Source organism: Urocitellus parryii, chromosome 10, assembly GCF_045843805.1.
Source record: "Urocitellus parryii isolate mUroPar1 chromosome 10, mUroPar1.hap1, whole genome shotgun sequence".
In the NCBI taxonomy this organism is placed as follows: Eukaryota; Metazoa; Chordata; class Mammalia; order Rodentia; family Sciuridae; genus Urocitellus; species Urocitellus parryii.
The window spans coordinates 60367308-60386963 of record NC_135540.1 but is presented as its reverse complement, the minus strand read 5'-3'; the positions used below and the strand labels follow the sequence as shown (position 1 = coordinate 60386963).

General features: G+C 35.0%; 1 protein-coding gene across 1 annotated transcript in view; it reads left to right on the top strand.

The window, feature by feature from the left end:
* The first annotated feature begins 600 nt into the window (after positions 1 to 600).
* Positions 601 to 19656, top strand: part of LOC144257316 (uncharacterized) — a 49677-nt gene continuing 30621 nt past the window's right edge. The window contains exons 1-2 of the mRNA XM_077803533.1: positions 601 to 635; positions 931 to 1029. The gene's annotated coding sequence lies outside the window, so the exon portion shown is untranslated. The remainder of the gene's footprint in view (positions 636 to 930; positions 1030 to 19656) is intronic.

Below are 19656 nucleotides of genomic sequence, written 5' to 3'. Positions count from 1 at the left end.
CTCTACTCCATCATGTCCTGTGTGACACTGGAAATATTACTTCAATTCTATACCTACCACAGTTCCTGTATCGTCAAAATAATACTGTGAATAATACTTCACAGATGAAAATCCCATCCAGTGTCTACAATATTAGTAGTCAAAGTGAGTGATCACTAAATCACAGTTGTTATTAAGCTGTGTAAAGCAAAGAGAAAAAGAATTCCAATATTTTCTATCAGTAACTTCAGTGAATTGAAAGAGTAATTCCTTACATTAAAAAAAAATCCCAGCAAAAAATACTTTACCAATGGAGAAAACTACCTAGTAATTCTTGATAATAAAAACCCTCAGTAAAAATACTTCACTACTTGAAGAAACTACGCATCTCTCATGTCGCTGTTTTCTTTATAATGGTTAAACTCATATCTCTTCTACCCTAGTAAGAATGTATAGACTACCCAGATTAGGGAAAAACTCTTTCTGTGTTCCCATACTACCTAGTCTGTCTCCTTTACAACATGCATCACACTCCTGATTCCAAGATTCATATCTGATATCACACTTCACTGCAGGCAGCAGGACAGCAGGAAAGGTCATAGCCTGCTGGCCACTAAATCCTCAGCACACGTAGTATAGAGCCTGAGACGCAGGAGGTACTTGACGAATCTCTTCTTAATCACAATGCAACAGTAATACATTTTAATTTGACTCATAAAGGTCTATTTATGTTTTATAGTATAGCCTAAGTATCAATAGCCTTCAATAAGAATTAAGAAAAATATATAAAGTACATTGCAGAAATATGTTCAGGAAAAACAATAGCATTTGGGTGTAAATTTCCTAAAACACAAAGCAGACCATTTGTTATGGCTTTCATTTTTCAACTAATTTGTTATATCCATTGTGATTTTTTAAAACTTGTTTTGTTCCTTTTGTTTTGTTGCTCAGGAAATTGCCTCCATAGAAACCATTATTTCCAAGAATACTGAAGAGCAGTCCACATCAGCTAAGAAAAATGAAACTGGCATTCCTATAGATAAAAACCAGGTACTGTAATACAGGAACTAAGAAAAGGCTTAGAAAAAAAAAAAAAAAAAAAGATGTTGCCCCCGTCCTTCCTTGTATCACTGTTGGTGGACTTCTATCAAATCCTCACAACCCCTTATGATGGGACTTTTGTTTTTTTGTATTTTGTTTGTTTGTTTGTTTTGTTTTGTTTTGTTGTTGTTTTGTTTTGTTTTTGCAGTGAGGATGTTTGTTAGGTTAGGTTCAGAATTCTCAGGGGCACACAGCGGTGGGAAGGTGATCTGGGTTCCTAGTTCAGAACTGCCTGACTCAAGTCAGGAGCTTCTGACAGCTGTTTAACTGCTATTTATTCTTGAATGCACTTTGTGTGGTCCTTGTCCTGAGTTCACCTAAGAACAGTTACATAAATATGTATATATACATATATATACACATATGTATACAATATATATTATACATGTGCATATACACACATATACTCACAAACATGCACATATAAACACATAGGTACACTTACACATGCATGCATATACATATACATATAATACATATAGAAACACATTTATTTACATATATATGTATATTACAAAAGTAAAAGAAAAAGTAAACCCATGAAATAATCACAATTCAAACAACTGATCTAATTGTTCAAATTCATTTGTCTGAAAAGATGTCATAAAGAACTGCTTCATAATAACGACCTAGCTTCAAAAAGCAATTTTTTCTATTAAATAATAATATTGGGAAGTGCACTATCTTATAGTTAGAGAAAAAAATATCCTAGAATATTGTAAGGCATCACTTAGCAGAGAGCATTGCTCAAGACTTCCTAAAACATTGAAAAAATAAAATAGCATTAGTAGAAATGACTATTAGCAGTAAACATCTGGGAAATGTTTCCATATTGTTTTCAATATCCTTCCAGCAGGTATAAAGCCAAGGAATTGGTATATATAAACTAAAATAAGTAAATTTATATGTTCAGTGCTGTAACTGACACACTAATAAAAATGCTAGATTAAGTTTAAGGCAGGAAAAGCTCCTAGCTATATATTATTTACTGGGTGGTGTGAAAAGTATTAGGAAAAATGGGCTATTTAATTTTATAAAGTCTCTAGTTTTAAGGAGCTCACGATAATTTGCAAATTATAAATTTAGACCTTATCAGTATTAAGAATATAGAAGAGGGATATTACGTTAAATTATTCCCCATTCTCTAGAAGGATAAATGGAAACACAAGCAGGTGACGTTAAAAATAACTCTCATTGCCAGCAGAGCCAGGAGCAAGAAAGAAGCTTTCTTTTACAAAATGTGCTTAATCCTCGACCCATCACATGCACACTCCAAAAATTTTCTTACCAGTAGACTGTATCAGGAGCTCCTTGCTGTTGAAAATAGGTTTAAATAGCTTTATCAAAAAAAGATAGCTTAAAATTTTAGTGATAGTGTTGAGGTAACATCAAATGTATGAAAAAAGAAGAAAACTTAGAGAACTGGTAGAAACATGGAGATATGAGGAAAGTAGATTATGGTTTTAAAAATAGTACTGCTCCCATTTTTTCAGAGTAAATTTCCATTTCCTTTAAACCCTTTGGACTGTCCTAAAGCTTCCTTAACCTCCAACATGAGGATTACTAATCCATACCACATTGCTACAAGTAAATATTGAAAATTAATTCCTGTAGACATCATAGCATAGCTATAAAGGCAAAAGATTCTCAAATTATGCTCTTTGCCAGTTCCTTGCTCAGCCTTTTAATAGCACTGCTGGCTTTAATCTTTCTTTCATACGTAGCATGAAATCAACTAGGGCACATTCAGTACATTCAGGTGGGGTGTGTGTGTGTGTGTGTGTGTGTGTGTGTGTGTTTGCACGTGTATCCAAAGCAACCCAATGCTAACCTTGGCTGTCCTAATGTTCTTTCATTCAGTGTACTTTGGATTAAAACAATTGCAAAACATAAACGCGGATTGCTAGCAAAGGTGACCTTTCTTTACTATTAAATTATGACCTTGTTTGTATAAAAATGAAAGTTACCTTTGAGTACTTGTTTTTCTAAACCTACCTTAGTAGAGCCAGAAGCTTCCCTAGCGTACTGCTGGTCAAGACTTAAAATTTAATTAGATGTTTATAGTGATAGATTCAAGAGGCTCTCTATTGATACAAATTGTCCTTATGCAGTTTTTGGTTGTAGTTCTTATTGAAGAAAACAAGGTGCCAATAAAATAAGCAGTAATGGGTATTCATGGGGAAGGAGGTCATTTGACATAGACATGAACTGTTTCTGCTTTGCCAGTTCTTGTGGCCTGGCTAACTATTTTTAGAATCAGGTGGTATCAACCCTTGATGTGTCAGAGAGCTCTAAGCAGGGTCGATGCCTGGTTGAGATTGCTGACAGCAGCTCCAGCCAGGTTACTGCTTCACAGTACCCCCTGCCAGCTGCGTGACCATCTTCCTGCCAGCCACACGCTCACCACAGCTGCCTCCTGGTGCTCCCAGCTGCCTTGAGACAGCCCCTGCCAGTCACACCCTGGGGCTCTGCCAGCTCCTCAGCAGTCACAACCTGCCACACGGCAGCCCTTGTACCCAGTGCATCAGTCCCGCTGCTGCACGAAGAAAACTCATTCAGTGGGCTGCCTAAAATTAACTATTCCACAGAGCCTTTTTCCCTAGAGCTCAGTGTTTGTATGAAGTGTGGTTTAATGTTCTTCTTCTAGACAGTTTGCATATTTTATGTGAAGAGATTCTTGGGCTAATGCTCTCACAATTACAGATTTGCTTCTCATACATTTGACTCCTATTTTCTTGAACCATCCAATGGAAACAACTAAATATGAACTTTGGAATTCAGATTCAAATAAAGTATAAGGCATGTAAATGATCTCCTAAAGTATTTAAAAAGATATAAATTAGCAAGGGAAGCATCCGAACTCATAGCTTCTAAACTTTTCAGATCTCCAGAATATAACAGTTTGAGCAGAGTTCTCAAAGTCTTGATTAATCAACTGCTACCCCAAAAAAGTCTATAAAATTGCAACCAAATAGTTGCTGTGCTATATAAGATAACATAAATGGAGAGAAATACAAAAATGCTTAAGACATGGCCTAAGTAGTATGCAATTTGTGATTGCAGTAAGAAGCATCTGAGATAACATGGTATAGAACACTACAACACCAAAAGATAAGTACGTGTGGGTTGTACACAGTATACCACAGTATATGTGTATATACAGTGCTAAGTGTTGGGGGAGGGAAGAATAGTTGCAACATTGAGCAGTAAAAGCTTCTAAAGCAGGCAGATCTTATATTAAGCTAACTTAATTCCAATAAGGAATTTGTAGGCAAAAAGTGCCATGCCTAGATTTTGAATCCTCTAGAATAGCCAAGTTAAGGAATTGGATTTTACCTTGTCAGTCACAGGAAGTGGTTGGAAATGTTTGGGAAGAGGAATGACACGATGGATTTTGAACAGTATGGAATTTCCCTTTTAGCAGGGACAGTAGATGTAGTTCAAAATCATTTGGACATCACGTCATTATCTTAAGTTTTAACCTTATATAAAAGACAAAATGAAGAGTAAAAATATTAAAAAAAAAAAAATAGGCGCTGGACACAGTTGTGTACTGCTGTAATCCCAGCAGCTTGGGAAATAAGGCAGGAGGATCTAGAGTTCAAAGCCAGCCTCAGCAAAAGTGAGGCACTAAGCAACTCAGTGAGACCCTGTCTCTAAATAAAATACAAAATAGGGCTGAGAATGTGACTCAATGACCAAGTACCCCTGAGTTCAATCTCTGGTACCTGTCCCCCTACAAAAATAGGTTTGGATTGGTTTGATTTGGTCTTCCATGTACCTGCTGCTCTATCAGCTATTTTGACAAATTAGCCTAATTTCTTAAGCAAAGTGGTGAAAAGGACACATACACACACACAAGGAAAAAAAGACAAGGGAGAAAAAAAAAACAGAAAATCAAGAAGAATCATGGGAATATCTTGAAAATTATTTAACTGAAAAAGCAACTATATCATCTTGGAAAGCTTCAAATAAATCTGCATGACCCTTTTAACTTAGGTCCCAGCCACTACAGCAATTCTGAAAAAGTTACACCCAATTTATTTAGAGTTCAACAAAATATAACTTCTATATTTTCTTTCTTTTTCCTCCCCAATTAGCTGTTATTTACATTTTCTTTAATTTTTTTTTGTTTGTTTGTTTGTTTCTGGGCTTCACATGAATTCTAGCTACTTGCAGCTTTAATCCATTATTTTAAATTACAATTTAGGGACATCAGAGTATATCCCTAATGTGTTGCATTTGATAGATGAATTGTATTTCCTGCTAAGCTTTAGATGACACAATTGAAATGCTAAACAAATGTCTTCACAAAATGCAAGTGCAATGTCCTCTTTCTGTGATCTTCACAGCTGGGATATGTTATTTTCCAGCCCACACTGTGGGACCCTATGTCTACAGAAGAGAATATAGGAAGCCTAGCTTACCACTTGAGTCAGCAAAATAGTATTCTTTTTATTGGTTATGGAGAATGCTATGCAAAGTCCCCTGTTATGATCCAAACTCTAGAGGAAATGGTCATCCATGTTGGTTTCTAGCATTCACATTGGATACTAAACCTAGTCTCTCTCTGCTTTCTTCTTCTTGGCAACCATTAACTTTTTAAAATATACAAAAAGAGTCATGTATACATGTGCCAGGACCTCTGCCAACAACCTGGATTTTAATCTCTGAACTTCCATTGATTATCTTTTCTGGCCTTTGCTTAGAAAGGCACACTCATTTTGGATTCTCTTTTTATGAGTAAAACTTGAATTCCTAGAGGGCCAGAAAAGGTAATGGGTGACAGGTGTAAGAAAAATAAACAGTGACAGGGACTGTGTTGATGTGGAGGGCCCATCCCATTTTAAGAGGGCTGCAACTAATACAAAATTCTTAGTAATTGCTTTGCAAAAAAATCTTAGCCAGTTTTCAAAGACTTTCAAATTTTTTTTTAATATTTAATTTTGAGAAACTACTAAATATTCTAAATATGTGACAATGAGATGGTAAATCTTTACAACTGTACCTTAAAAACATTCATTCGAATGAAAACTCACTTTATGCATGCAGTCAAGTAGGTCTTCTATATTGGAGGTTAGCAAACTTTCTCAGTTAAGGGTAGGATAGTAGGGAATATTTTTTGTTTTTCAGGTTATACAACTACTAAGTTCTGCCACTGAGGTGAGGAAGCAGCCATCTGTTAATGGATGACTGAGGCTGTGTTCCAAAAAAACTGTATTTTCCAAAAAAATTGGGAAAGCAGATTTGGCCTAAGGGTCACAGTTTGCTGACCTTCATGAATTAAGCACTTCTATAAGAATATCTGGAATTTTACAGAGCACAAATTTAATAAAAGTTTAAATATTCCTCATATCCCAACTGAAGCAATGCCTGCTAAGGGTGACCTTTTCCAGGTCTGAACCAGATTAGGCTCCCAGCTGGCTGTTACATTGTATCTGTGTCTACTCTACTGTAGTAGTCATCAAAACATCACACTGCTTTTTACTTTAAATTTTTACTCTGCTTTTACTAGAATTTAAAATTTAGGAAAACAATGGCTTTTTTGGTCCTAGTACTTTATATCCATGATGCTTGACATATAGTAATTATCCAGTTAACATTTTCAGTGTCCTTTCTGATCCTCTAATTAATCTAAGATGGATGTTTTTCTTTGTTTTTGTTGTTGTTGTTTGTTTTTAAGAAAAAATGAAAGCAGCATAAGATTTTTTTAATTTAATTTTTTTAATTTGTTCTTATTAGTTATACATGACAGTAGAATGTATTTTGACACATTATACATATAAGGAGTATAACTTCCCATTCTTCTGGTTGTACGTGATGTGGAGTTACATCATTCATGTATTCATACATGCACATAGGAAAGTAATGTCTGATTCATTCTACTATCTTTCCTTTTCCCATTCCCCCTCCCTTCCCTTCATTCCCCTTTGTCAAATCTCAAGTACTTCTAATCTTCCCTAACCAACCCCACCCTGCCTTATTGTGATTTAGCATCTGCATATCAGAGAAAACATTCATCTTTTGGTTCTTTGGGATTGGCTTATTTCACTTAGCATGATAGTCTCCAGTTTCATCCATTTACCTGCAAATACCATAATTTCATTTCTCTTTATGGCTGAGTAGTATTCCATTGTGTAAATGTTTTCTTTTTTCATTCATCTGTTGAAGGGTACCTAAGCTGATTTCATAGTTTAGCTATTTTGAATTGAGCTGCTATAAACATTGATGTGGCAACATCACTGTAGTATGCTGATTAAGTACTTTGAGTATAAACCAAGGAGTGAGATAACTGGCTCAAATGGTGGTTCCATTCCAAGTTTTCTGAGGAATCTCCATAGTGCTTTCCATAGTGATTGCACCAATTTTGCAGTCCCAACAACAATGTAGGGAGTGTACCTTTCTCCCTCACATCCTCTTCAGCTTTTATTATTACTTGTATTCTTGATAATTGCCGTTCTGATTGGAGTGAGATAGAATCTCAGTGTAGTTTTAATTTCCATTTTTCTAACTGCTAGAGATGTTGAACATTTATATATATATATATATATATATATATATATATATATATATATATTGACTGATTGAAGAAGACTTTAGAAAATGGAAGGATCTCCTATGTTCTTGGGTAGGCAGAATTAACATTGTCAAAAAGGCCATTCTTCCAAAAGTGCTATAGAGATTTAATGCAATTCCTATTAAAATCCCAGTGATGTTCTTCATAGAAATAGAAAAGCAGTCATGAAATTCATTTGGAAAAATAGTAGACTCAGAATAAGCAAAGTAATCCTTAGCAAGAAAGATAAAATAGGAACCATCACATTACCAGACCTCAAATTATACTACAGAGCTAAGTTTAAAAAAAAAAAAAGAAAAGAAAACCAGCATGGTATTGGCACCAAAACGAACATGTAGACCAATGGTACATCATCAAAGACACAGAGACAAACCCACATATATACAGTTATCTCATACTAGACAAAGGTGCCAAAAACATACATTGGAGAAAAGATAGCCTCTTCAACAAATGGTGCTGGGAAAACTGGAAATCCATATGAAGCAAAATGAAATTAAACCCCTATCTCTCATCCTGCAGAACACTCAGCTCAAAGTGAATCAAGGACTTAGACATTAGACCAGTGACACTGTGCCTAATAGAAAAAAAGGTAGGTCCAAAATATACTTTATATCGGATTCAACTTCCTTAATAAAATTCCTAAAGTATAAGAAGTAGAAAAAGTAGGCCCAAAATATACATCGCATCAGATTCAACTTCCTTAATAAGACTCCTAATTAAGCACAAAAAGTAAAATCAAGAATCAATCAATGGTATGGAATCAAACTAAAAAGCTTCTTCACAGCAAAGAAAACCATCAACAATGGGAAGAGAGCACCTACAGAATGGGAGAAAATCTTTGCCACCAGCACCTCCGATAGAGCATTAATCTCTGGGATATAAAAAGAACTCAAAAAACTTAACACCAAAAAGGAAAAAACCAAATCAATAAGTGGTCAAAGGAACTGAACAGGCATAGAATTATTGAATATTTGTTAGGAAGAGCAAGGGGATCATGGCTCTTTGAACCCTCTCTTATAAGGTCCTAAGTCCTCATCCATGAGTGGGGAGCCCTCACGGCTGATGACTCTTTAAAGGTTCCACCTCTTATAATGATCACACTGGCAACATCTGAATTGGGCAGGAGAGAAATGTTCAAATAGAGCATTCTCCCTCTCCATTCCCCTCTTGGTTCAGAAAAAGAAAGATAAATGGAGGAACAACAACAACAACAAAAAGGCCATTACTTTCCATAATGATCAATTGGAAAATATGCAGGTGGGAGAAGGATGGCTACAGAAAATTTTGGTGGAAATATCATCATCAGTTTTTGTTCCAATGAAAACACACATTTAATAGTTTTTAATCTCCATATTAGAAGTTGCAGAGCTGATTATAAAGATTCTTCAGGTATAATTTTTGTGATTCAGAGCCAGAATCCTGAAGTCTGACTCCTTGGGTTATAAATCTCATCTCTACCTCTTACTGTGCTAGTATACAAGTTCTTTAGACTTTCTGTTACCTCAATTTCTTTGTCTGTAAATAGTGGCTAATACAACTTCCTCATAGAAAATTAATGCATATAATGTCCTTAGAGAAATGCCTAGTGTCCTGAGTACTCAATAATTAATAGCCAATATTTTCATTTTCTGTGTTTAAAATCTTGACTATCTCTCCAGGATCCTACTCATTCTACAAAGGGGAGCCTTTGTTCTGATCTCTCACTGGGACTGCCTTTATCAAGATTACCAGCCATGTGGCCTCATCTGAAATTATTTGTTAGCATTCATTCTACTAGATCTCTAAACAGCATTTGACATAGTTTACTTCTTCCTCCTCCATAAAATTATCCACTTTTAAAATACTTCTTTCTTTTGTATCTATGAATCTACTTCACTAGTCACTTCTCAGTCTCTTTCCCTTGTATTCCATTGTCTCACCTTCTTGATCTTAGAACACTCCTAAACTCAGACCTTAAATTTCTCTATCTTTACTCATGCACTTCTCTATCTTTACTTACTAGTATACAGACTTTAAATATCATCCAGATGTTGATGAGTGCCAAATTTACACTCCAATAGTAAACTCTCATGTGAACTCCAAACTAAATTGACCAGTTCCTACTCACCTCTTGACCTAGCTACCTAATTACAACTTCATCCCAGCACTGCAACTCTTGATATTACATATCATACATATGCAAACTCCCTTCTGCTTCTCCAGTTACCCTCATCTTGTCAAATGACAGCTCTATTTTACCAATTACTTAGAATGAAGGTTAAACCTCACTCTATTGCCCACAGCTCATCCATCTACAAATCATGTCAACCACAACCTCAAGAAGTATCTGGCATTCAAACAATTTTCACCAAATTTATCATTTCCTCTCAATACTAGCCCTACAGCATCTCATGTGATTTATTCTGGTAGCTTTAGGACTAGGGCCCTAGTTTTTAATTTTGTGCTTTCTATGGCATACTGCACACAGAGGCCTTTGAAATATTTTAAGAGGAAAATCAGGCCATGTTTCTCTTCTATTAAAACTCTCTAATTCTTTTCAGACAGGTGATCAAGTTTTACAGTACTATTTTGATTTAAAGTGAAATATGATGAAGAAATAATGTTCTAATAGTCCACTTTGGATGACTGACTTTGAAAACAATTTTCACAGATGAGTTAAAAAGTATTTGAAGAAAAAAATTGACATTTTGAACTACTTGTATGTTAAGTATGTCTATTAATTATTCAAATGAATTTCAGAATATAAGGAGAATTATTAAAAATGATACTGAGACCATTGAACTAAATGAGAGTAATTCCTGGAATAGTTCAATGGGAATTTTATCCTGGGTGAGATGCCAAAGATGAGATTGCAGAAGAATAAATATAGAAGGCACGAACATTAAAACACCAAAATCAAAATAAATTTATTTTTCCCAGATTTTGTCATATGCGTGACATATGGAAACAACATATGTAAACAATAAATCCATAATTATTAATATTTTAATTGAGAATTGAATTTTGATGAGGAAAATGAATAGTTGAGAGAATTTTTGAAAGGTGCTAGGACAAAGTAGCTCATACGTAAGATGAGAGCCAGTTGCCCACAGAAAGTTGACCATAATCTCTCCCTTTCAACCTTTCTGATCTCATTTCTTTATGCTCTCCTTATCACTCATGGGGCTATGACCACAGTTGGTATTTCTTGCAAACACCAACCACACTCTTGCCTTGAGGGCTTTGCAATTGAGATCTTCTCTACCTGGGGTTTTCTTTTTCCACCTATACTCAATCCCTTCATTTCCTTCATATCTCTAAACAAATAACACTCTAATAGAGTCTTGTGTTTCCTAGATTCCTTGTTCTGCTGTATTTTCTATCAAATATTATTATTTGATATATTACATTACATATTCTATATATTATCTGTTTCCCATACATATACTAGAGTATAAGCAGCATGAGAGAAGAAACTTTATTATTATTTGATTGTTCTGTCTCCAGCAATTTCAATAAACCTGGAAACATAATAGACATTCAATAAATGTTTAAGAATTAATTTATCATAATTATCCAGATTTTAAGTATATTTTCACATATTTTCTACAAGTTTACCTTGTGCAATTCTATGTCTCTGTGATGTTGAATTTTCTAGAATTGTCAGGCTTCTTCCCCAAATGGATTTTATTTTATTTTTCCCCAGGTGGATTTTAAATGGAATTTGAGTTCATATAGAGCATGGCAGGACCCAAATCTGTTTTTCAAAGAGTACTAAGTTCATGTGACAACTGCAGAGTAAAGTCAGAATCTAATTAAGGATATCAAGACAAAGTGACATACAATAAGGATTCAGGGATTAGAATTTAGAAAAGAAGGGAAAAGTTTTAAGAAAAAAAAGAATATGTGCAAATGCTGGGTATGTCCAACTCTGGCAACACAGACAGACTGGGGTTTTCTTCCATGAATCTACTCTTGGTGGCTAGACTAACATGTCATACTTCATAACACATTAAGTTACTTCCCACTACCTTCTGAGAAGAAACTATGCTCCTCAACTTTTGTAATCTCAGTGTTTAGTATTCTACACATATTATATACCTAATAAGCATGCAATAAAGACAGTGATAATAAAGACAAAGAGTAGATTTATAGCACCAATTTTTAAAAATGCATGTGAAATTCACAACAGGTGAATGGTTTAAAGAATGTGTTCCTTTAGCGGATAACCCACTTTTCCTTGCATTTCACGACCCCCCCCCATTAAAGTTTAGACTAATGATTGCTACCAGAGGAAACAATCTTTGTGTCATCTTTCTTGGAAAAAGTTGTGAAAGGCATAATGAACTAGATGTCATGGAGAAAAGAGGATTATTCTTTGGATTCTCCCTAGCAGTGATGACAACCTTTCAACACTATGCTTATTTAGTATTTTCATACTCATCATTTCATTTCTTTCAAAGAACTCTCAATAACACCTTTAACTTGATATGTCTTTTTGTCTTCATGTAAACATTAAAGGTATTCTAGAAATTTTTCTACTATCTCAAAAGCTCAAAAAACTTATGGACAACTGGCTCTATTTTAACTTATATATGAGCTACTTTGTCCTGCCACCTTTCAAAATTGTCTACACTATTCATTTTCCCATCAAAATTCAATTATCAACAAAAATATCTGACAATTTTGGTTTTAATGTTTACATATGTTACTTACATATATCACACATATGACAAAATCTGGTAAAGATAAATTTACCTTTATTTGAAGTATAGAGACTGATTTTTGTGTTTATTTTAATGTTAGTCCCTTCTACATTTATTCTTCTACAATCTAATCTTTTGCATCTCACTCAGGATAAAATCTATTGAACCATTCAGGGGATTACTCTCATTTAGCTCACTGGTCTCAGTATCATTTTTAATAATTCTCCTTATATACTGAAATTCATCTGATTAATTGTCATCCTTAACATACACTTAGTTCACAATGTTGACTTTTCTCTGAATACTTTTTAATTCATCTATTGAAATTGTTTTCAAAGTTAATCATCCAAATTGGACTATTAGAATCTTATTTCTTCATCGCATTTCATTTTAGACCAGAATAATACTGTAAGATCACCAGTCTTAAAAGAATTAAATTTGTCGTTTTTTTTCTAATAATCAAATATACTTTGGGAAAAACAAATATCTATAACAGAATTTCAAAACATGTAGCAACTAAAGGCAAAAGCAACTACTGTGCTGAGCGTGGGGGCACACGCCTGTAATCCCAGCAGTTTGGGAGGCTGAGGCAGGAGAATTGCAAGTTCAAAGCCAGTCTCAGCAACTTAGCAAGGCCCTAAGCAACTCAGTGACACCCTGTCTATAAATAAAATATAAAATAGGGCTGGGGATGTGGCTCAGTTGTCAAGTGCCTCTGAGTTCAATCCTTGGTACTCCCCCCCTCCAAAAAAAAAAAAAACCAACTACTGTAATAGTAGGGGTAATAAGTAGTACACATAACAGTTGTAGCAACAGAAGAATAATTAGTACTATTTATTGGGTAATTGCTATTTTCTAGTCAATGTGCTAATCTATTTATGTAATTAAGTATAAATAGTCTTCAGAGCAACCCTGAAGACAGTGAGAGTCCCTCATTTTACAGATGAGAAACAAGTTTAGGGCTTAGTAATTTTAAGTCACTTAACCAGGTCTCACTGCTAGCCTATTGGAAATCTGGAATTCAAGGCATATTCTAATTAATTCCCCAACTCATGACCCTCAAAACTGAGCTCGACTTCCTTTCTAACCTCTCACTACACACAAATCTTGGTTTATTCTGAGAATACTTGTGATCTACTGTGGCTAGAATGTAAGGTGATAGAGGGGGTATGTTATAGACTGAAGGTTTGTATCCCCTCAAAATTCATGTGACGAAACTTACTCCTCAGAGTCATGGTATTTGGAGGTGGGATTTTTGGAAGGTGATTTCATGGGGGTGGAGACATTATGCATGACATGACTACCCTTACAAAAATGACCCCAGAGAACTGCCTGTCCCTCCCACCATAGAACTTCAGTGAAAAGACCACCTTCTGTGAATTTGAAGTTGGCTTCTCACCAGACACCAATCTGCCAGTCTTGATCTTGATTGACCTTCCTGTTCTGGAGTTCTGTGAGAAATAAATTTCTGTGTTTAGAAGCCAGCTAGTCTAGGATCATTTTTACAGCAGCCTGTACAGATTACAACAGAGTGGTATCAGAAAATGAAATGTGGAGCTTCTTATAAAGGACTTCATAAGTCAAGTTATGGGGCTTAACTTGATATAAGAGAGACTTAATAGAGTTTTTCAGTCAGAATAGACAAGATTAAATTAGCTTTAGAAACACAGGGTTGGAGAGAAGAAAGAGGTAAACTTAGAGAAAAACCAGACATAACAAGCTTGATTGGGAGACCAGTTCTAGAAAGTAGATAACAAGATCCTGAATAAAATCATTGATTGACATAATGATATGGAGGGAACTTATTAAGAAGCTACTTGAGAAGAGACAAGGCTATAGGAATGACTGGATGAGGTGAAGGAAGATGAATAAGGAAAAGATGACTCTTGTAGCTTGGGTTCCTGAGCACAAGGCAATGTTATCAACTAAGAGAATGTGAAGGAGTTGCAGGTCAGATTCTTTGGGGGACAGGTGGATATACAAAATGGAGTTTAATAATTGTTTGCTTGTGATTCCTGTTTTTACATCATAATTATAAGGGAAGGTTTGAGAAAGAAAAGCCAAGCCTAGAACTGGTATGATTTAAAAAAAAAAAAAAAAAAAAAAGATCAACCACGGTGACCCAGGCCTGTAATCCCAGTAGCTGAGGAGGCTGAGGCAGAAGGATCATCACTTCAAAACCAGCCTCTGCAACAGGGAGGCACTAAGCAACTCAGTGAGACCCTGGCTCTAAATAAAACACAAAATAGGGCTGGGGATATGGATCAATGGTTGAATGCTCCTGAGTTCAATCCCCAGTACCAAAAAAATTAGGAGATCATGAGTTAAAATAATTTGAAAAGATAGAAGTAATTAAAGTATAAATGGAACATGAAAATCAGGCTATAGAATTTCATGCCAGACTTTTCCTGTCTGAACTCCTATCTTAAGTCAGAGGCTTCATAATGATTCTTTGCCCTTCCTCTTAGAAGTAAAAAAGTGATGTATCTCTTTTCTGTTTTACATAGGATAAAGTACAGAGGATATTACTCAAAATTCAAGAGAGTTGATGCACTGGCCCGTTTGAGCCAGAAATAGTGTGCTTGATGTTGACTGCTAAGTATAACTGACTTCTGTCCTCTGCATTTTGAAAGTCACTTTAGCATTTCAAATAATAATAATAATGACCTCACCAATGCTATCTTTTTCCCCCACATTTGTGTGGTGTGGTATAGCTTGCCCACAGCAGCAAGGTTTAATGAAAAACAAACATAAAACTACTGAGTTTGATCCATTGTTTTTAACCATTTTGTAATCTAAAAAAGAGGAAGAGGGCGGGGAGCAAAATAAAAGCTTCTTATTCATTAGCATCAAATGACTTTAGTACCAAGGATTAGACTCTTTTTTTACCTCCGTGCTGCTGAAATTCTCTACATATTTTGTTGCTGACAACAGGCAATAGTATATCCTGGGAAACTGTAATTCTAGATATGTGTATTATGGTGTTATTGTAGTAAGAATATAGCTTAGCCCATCTCATCTCTCAGATTTAAGTTTATTTCTTCTTAAAATGGTGACATTTCAAAATATCACATGAAATTCAATAGTTATATCTTGTAAGAAGTTAATCACACGAATAAAGAACAGAGGCAACTGGGTGTAATGTGTAGCTTTCATATATGGGAAATTGATATAAATATTGTCAGACATATTAGGTTGTTCATCATCACAAACACATATTAAAATTTGAGTCTGTAATTTAAAGGCAATCTAAAATAAGAGCTTTGTTCAATGTATTTTAAAATTACACTCAGAAAAAATGAGAGTGGTAAAATAATCAGTTCATAACCATTAAGTTCATGGCAAGGTAGTTCACCTATGTGACCTTTATTGATCACTCCTGATCACATTATTCAGAAAAAAATTCTGACATATAAAGAAATTTTGATCTGATGACAACATTTTCTTTAAGGCACAGAGAAAATGAGATATTTATTTTAAATCTATGTCCCTGTCACTACATCCACACAGCACACTATAATAAAAATAAAACTTCTTGAGAATTCAGTCACCAAAAGTACCTCTGATTCATACTCTTGATATTCAATTTTTTTAACTATTACAACAGATTTTAAAAGATAAGAATCTTGGAAATCACATCAGTGAGTCACACCTGAAAACAAACCAATGGAAATGGTGCTTTGTGTATAAGCTTTGTTTATATCTTTTGTTGATATTGGATCTGAAATAAAATACAATTACCTTCTTCCAAAACGATTTTCTCTCACATTTGGAATTCATTTGATGAAGCAAAGATTTCTATTTACTCAGGAAAGACCTTGACAAAAGTAGTCAGAAACCTCTGCAAAGATGAAATTGACAGCATTTTATCAGCCCACACCCAACCAAAGCCCAGGGAGGCCTGAAACCTTACTCTGATGGAGTGGAAATGAGCACACAGATCATCAGGCTTATGAATAATTAATAGATTAGTGTAGAAATAATTAAAATCCCTTCTTAACCTGAGATGAGTGGGAAGAAAAATCTCCATTTACAACATCCTCTACCTTTTCCATCAGGGTCATGACATTATTAGGATTTCAATATATTGAAACCAACACAGATCATTTGTTTTATTTGTTCTAATGTGAATCTGTTTAATGAGGTTTGCTTTTAAATTGTATTTTTAGCGTAATACCTGTTCACTACATATTCAGTATACTCATAAGACATTGCAATAAGTTAGATCATAGGGAATCTATCTAGATACAAATGATTTTATTCATTTGTAAACCATGTATCATCAACTCTTTGCAAAGAATTCTAGAAATACACAATACAAAGTAAATTCCTACCCTGTACGATTTAACTGTCAAAAAGGGAAGATTAATAGGCAAATAAATCACTATAATTGAATAATTTTTAAAAAGTAGTAGGGAAACAAAATTCTTAATTATCGTTGGAAATAAAACAAATAACAATTCAGAAATTAAGAAAAACCTCAGCAAGGAGTTGACATTTGAGCTGAAAGTTGAAGGCTGAATAGGAGTTTTCAGGCAGAGAAGTCAGGGAAGGGCATTTCAAACTGATTGGATAATGTGGAAGCATTATCCAATATTTATTATCCAAGTATATATAAAGAAGCGTAGTTGGTTTATTATTTATGGTAAATGATAAGTGTTCTTACAAATAGACTTAGAAATGCATACAAATAAAAACAAAAGTTAATCTCTCGCCCACGTGAAACAGATGCCTCACACTGAAAAGTGGGCTTTTCTCCACACAGTGATCAGACTTAGGCTCTCTCTTTCATGGGTCCTGCTGTATCTTCAGGTGTGGACATCTCCCAAGTCTACCCAGCAAATGGGGCAAAGTATCTTGGATGGTTAAATCTGCTAGCCCAGAACTAATAAACATCATATCTATTCACTTTACACTTGTTAGAACTCACTCACATGGCCATGATTAACTGCAAAGGAGGTTGAGAACTAGGTTAACTTGAATTATAACAACAACAACCCCACCACACACACACACACACACACACACACACACACACACACCTCATATGTTCACAGTACACGTTTTCTTTTTGCCGAAGTCACCATATGAATGTTGGGAAAGAGGCTTTACTGCATGCCCCAATTCTTCAAGGATCATCTTCCCTCCATATAATGTTTCAATAATATTTTAGGACATTAGGTTTCTGTCTGATCCTCCACAATGGCCAGAAGAAAAAGAGATGGAGCTATTTGTGAGGGGTTATGTCTGAAAGTGGAGGACTATGAACAGAACTTAAGTCACACGATTCTACCTTTGAAAAGACTGGAGAGTAACATCAATCTGTTTGCCAAACAAAATAGATATTCATGAACAACTAGCTAGTATTCAACACCCTTTCTTCTTTGAATATCCCCTTTACTCTCCACACTTTGACACACACACATTGATTGTCTCCTTTGCCAAAGGCCCATCAAGTCCTTGCCTCTAGTAGAAAATACAGAATCTCCAGGAGACATGCAGCCCTCAAGCACAAATGTTGTTTGTGGTAATGCCATATGAACTAAGAAGACAAGTTTGTTTGGATTCCCACCCCAAAATATTATGTGAACATATATAGATCGATACAGATATAGATAGATGTAAATATATAGATGTAGTATGGGTAGCGTGGAAAGAGAACAACCACAATAAATACTAAATCTATTCCCAAAATAGAAAAATTAAAGTAGTCATTAGGCTATAGTAACTCTGAAATCTTGTTGGATCAACATGGTGAATGAAGGTTTTTTTCTACACTCAGTAAAGGTTCCAAACTGGACCCTGATCCTGCTTTCTGGAAGGAATTCTTCATTTCCCATTGTTCCCTGTGGTCCCTGACTTGCCCTCTTAGATGACTCATTTGCCATCATTCTCTACTGGGGATAATAATATTGTCCTTTGGAAGATCCAAGATTTCACATCTCATTTGCTTCTAAGTAATTGGTGGTCCAAAATTTCTTTAATTACTTGAGCATTCAAAAAAAATTTTTTCTTTTGGTTATTGATTTTTGGCAATCCAAATCCCTCACAAACTTAGCAGTCTTCTAATTTATATGTTTCCAATCACCTTCATATGCCAGTTACCACGCTCAAAGTACTCTCCTAGACCTAGTTTTATTTCTGTGTTTTGCTTATCCTCAAACCGCTTCTCTCAACTTAATATGGTACATTGATGCCAGCTGGAACAATAGCCTGAAGAGAAGGTAGATTTAATTTGATTTTCTATGTGGCTGAGAAACTCACTTCAACTGAAAAGTCTCCCTGGGTTCTCTGTGCTCACAGCCTCTTTTTCAATCTCATCTTTTATGTCTCTCATCCTTTGGAGTTCAGAATTAGTTGGCTTTCCCCTTTAGAAAGGCCTCCAAATGCTTCCTGTTCCTTTTTTTTTTTTTTTTTTTTGCTAATAAATAGGCCAACTATTTTCTGAGTTCCTCTCTTTTTCACAATATCTTGCCAAATTGATGAGATAGCAACCAATAGTCCTGAATGATTTTCTGATTTCTAACCTCTGATGGTACTTATAATAGTGATTGGTTTGTAATCTTCCTTCCTAGTTGTCATAAATTACATTTTTGTCAAATATTGTGCTTTGGCAAAAAGATGGATCTCAACTGTCAGCCTATTACATTTGTTCTATTTTTGTATTTTTTCTTTTTAGATATACATGACTGTAGAGTGTATATTGACATATTATACGTATATGTAGTATAACTCATTCTAATTAGGATCCCATTCTTGTGGTTGTACATGATGTGGGGTTCCACTGGTTATGTATTCATATATGAACAAAGGAAAGTTACATCCAAATAATTCTAACTGTCTTTACATTGGTTCTTTATAGCTCATTGCCCATGCACTGAATCAATGGCAAATTCCTTAGGTTTTTATTATAGCAACATCCCCCTTTAGTGTTTGTGTTAATATGCAGGCTCATGGTTATTAGAATCAATAATTAAGTGTAAATGGACTATCACACTCAAAAAGACTTTTTGTTTACATCATAGTTCAATGTAAGTGTGGGGAGGCATTTCATGTAATCTTTCAGGGATCCAAACTCCTGATCATCTCACGGTTCTGGCATCCCTTAGAGACTTAGTCCTCTATTGTATTTCTCACATCTGGCCTGTAGACAAGGAAAAAGTAAGTGAGCATGGGAAAGAGTAAGTGAACATGGGAAAGACTTTAAGAGTCAGGCCTGGAATGCTGTATATCACTTTTTATGTTCATTCAGTTACACATCACTAAGAAACATGACCCCATTTTAATGTGAAGTATTGAAACATATAGCCTCAA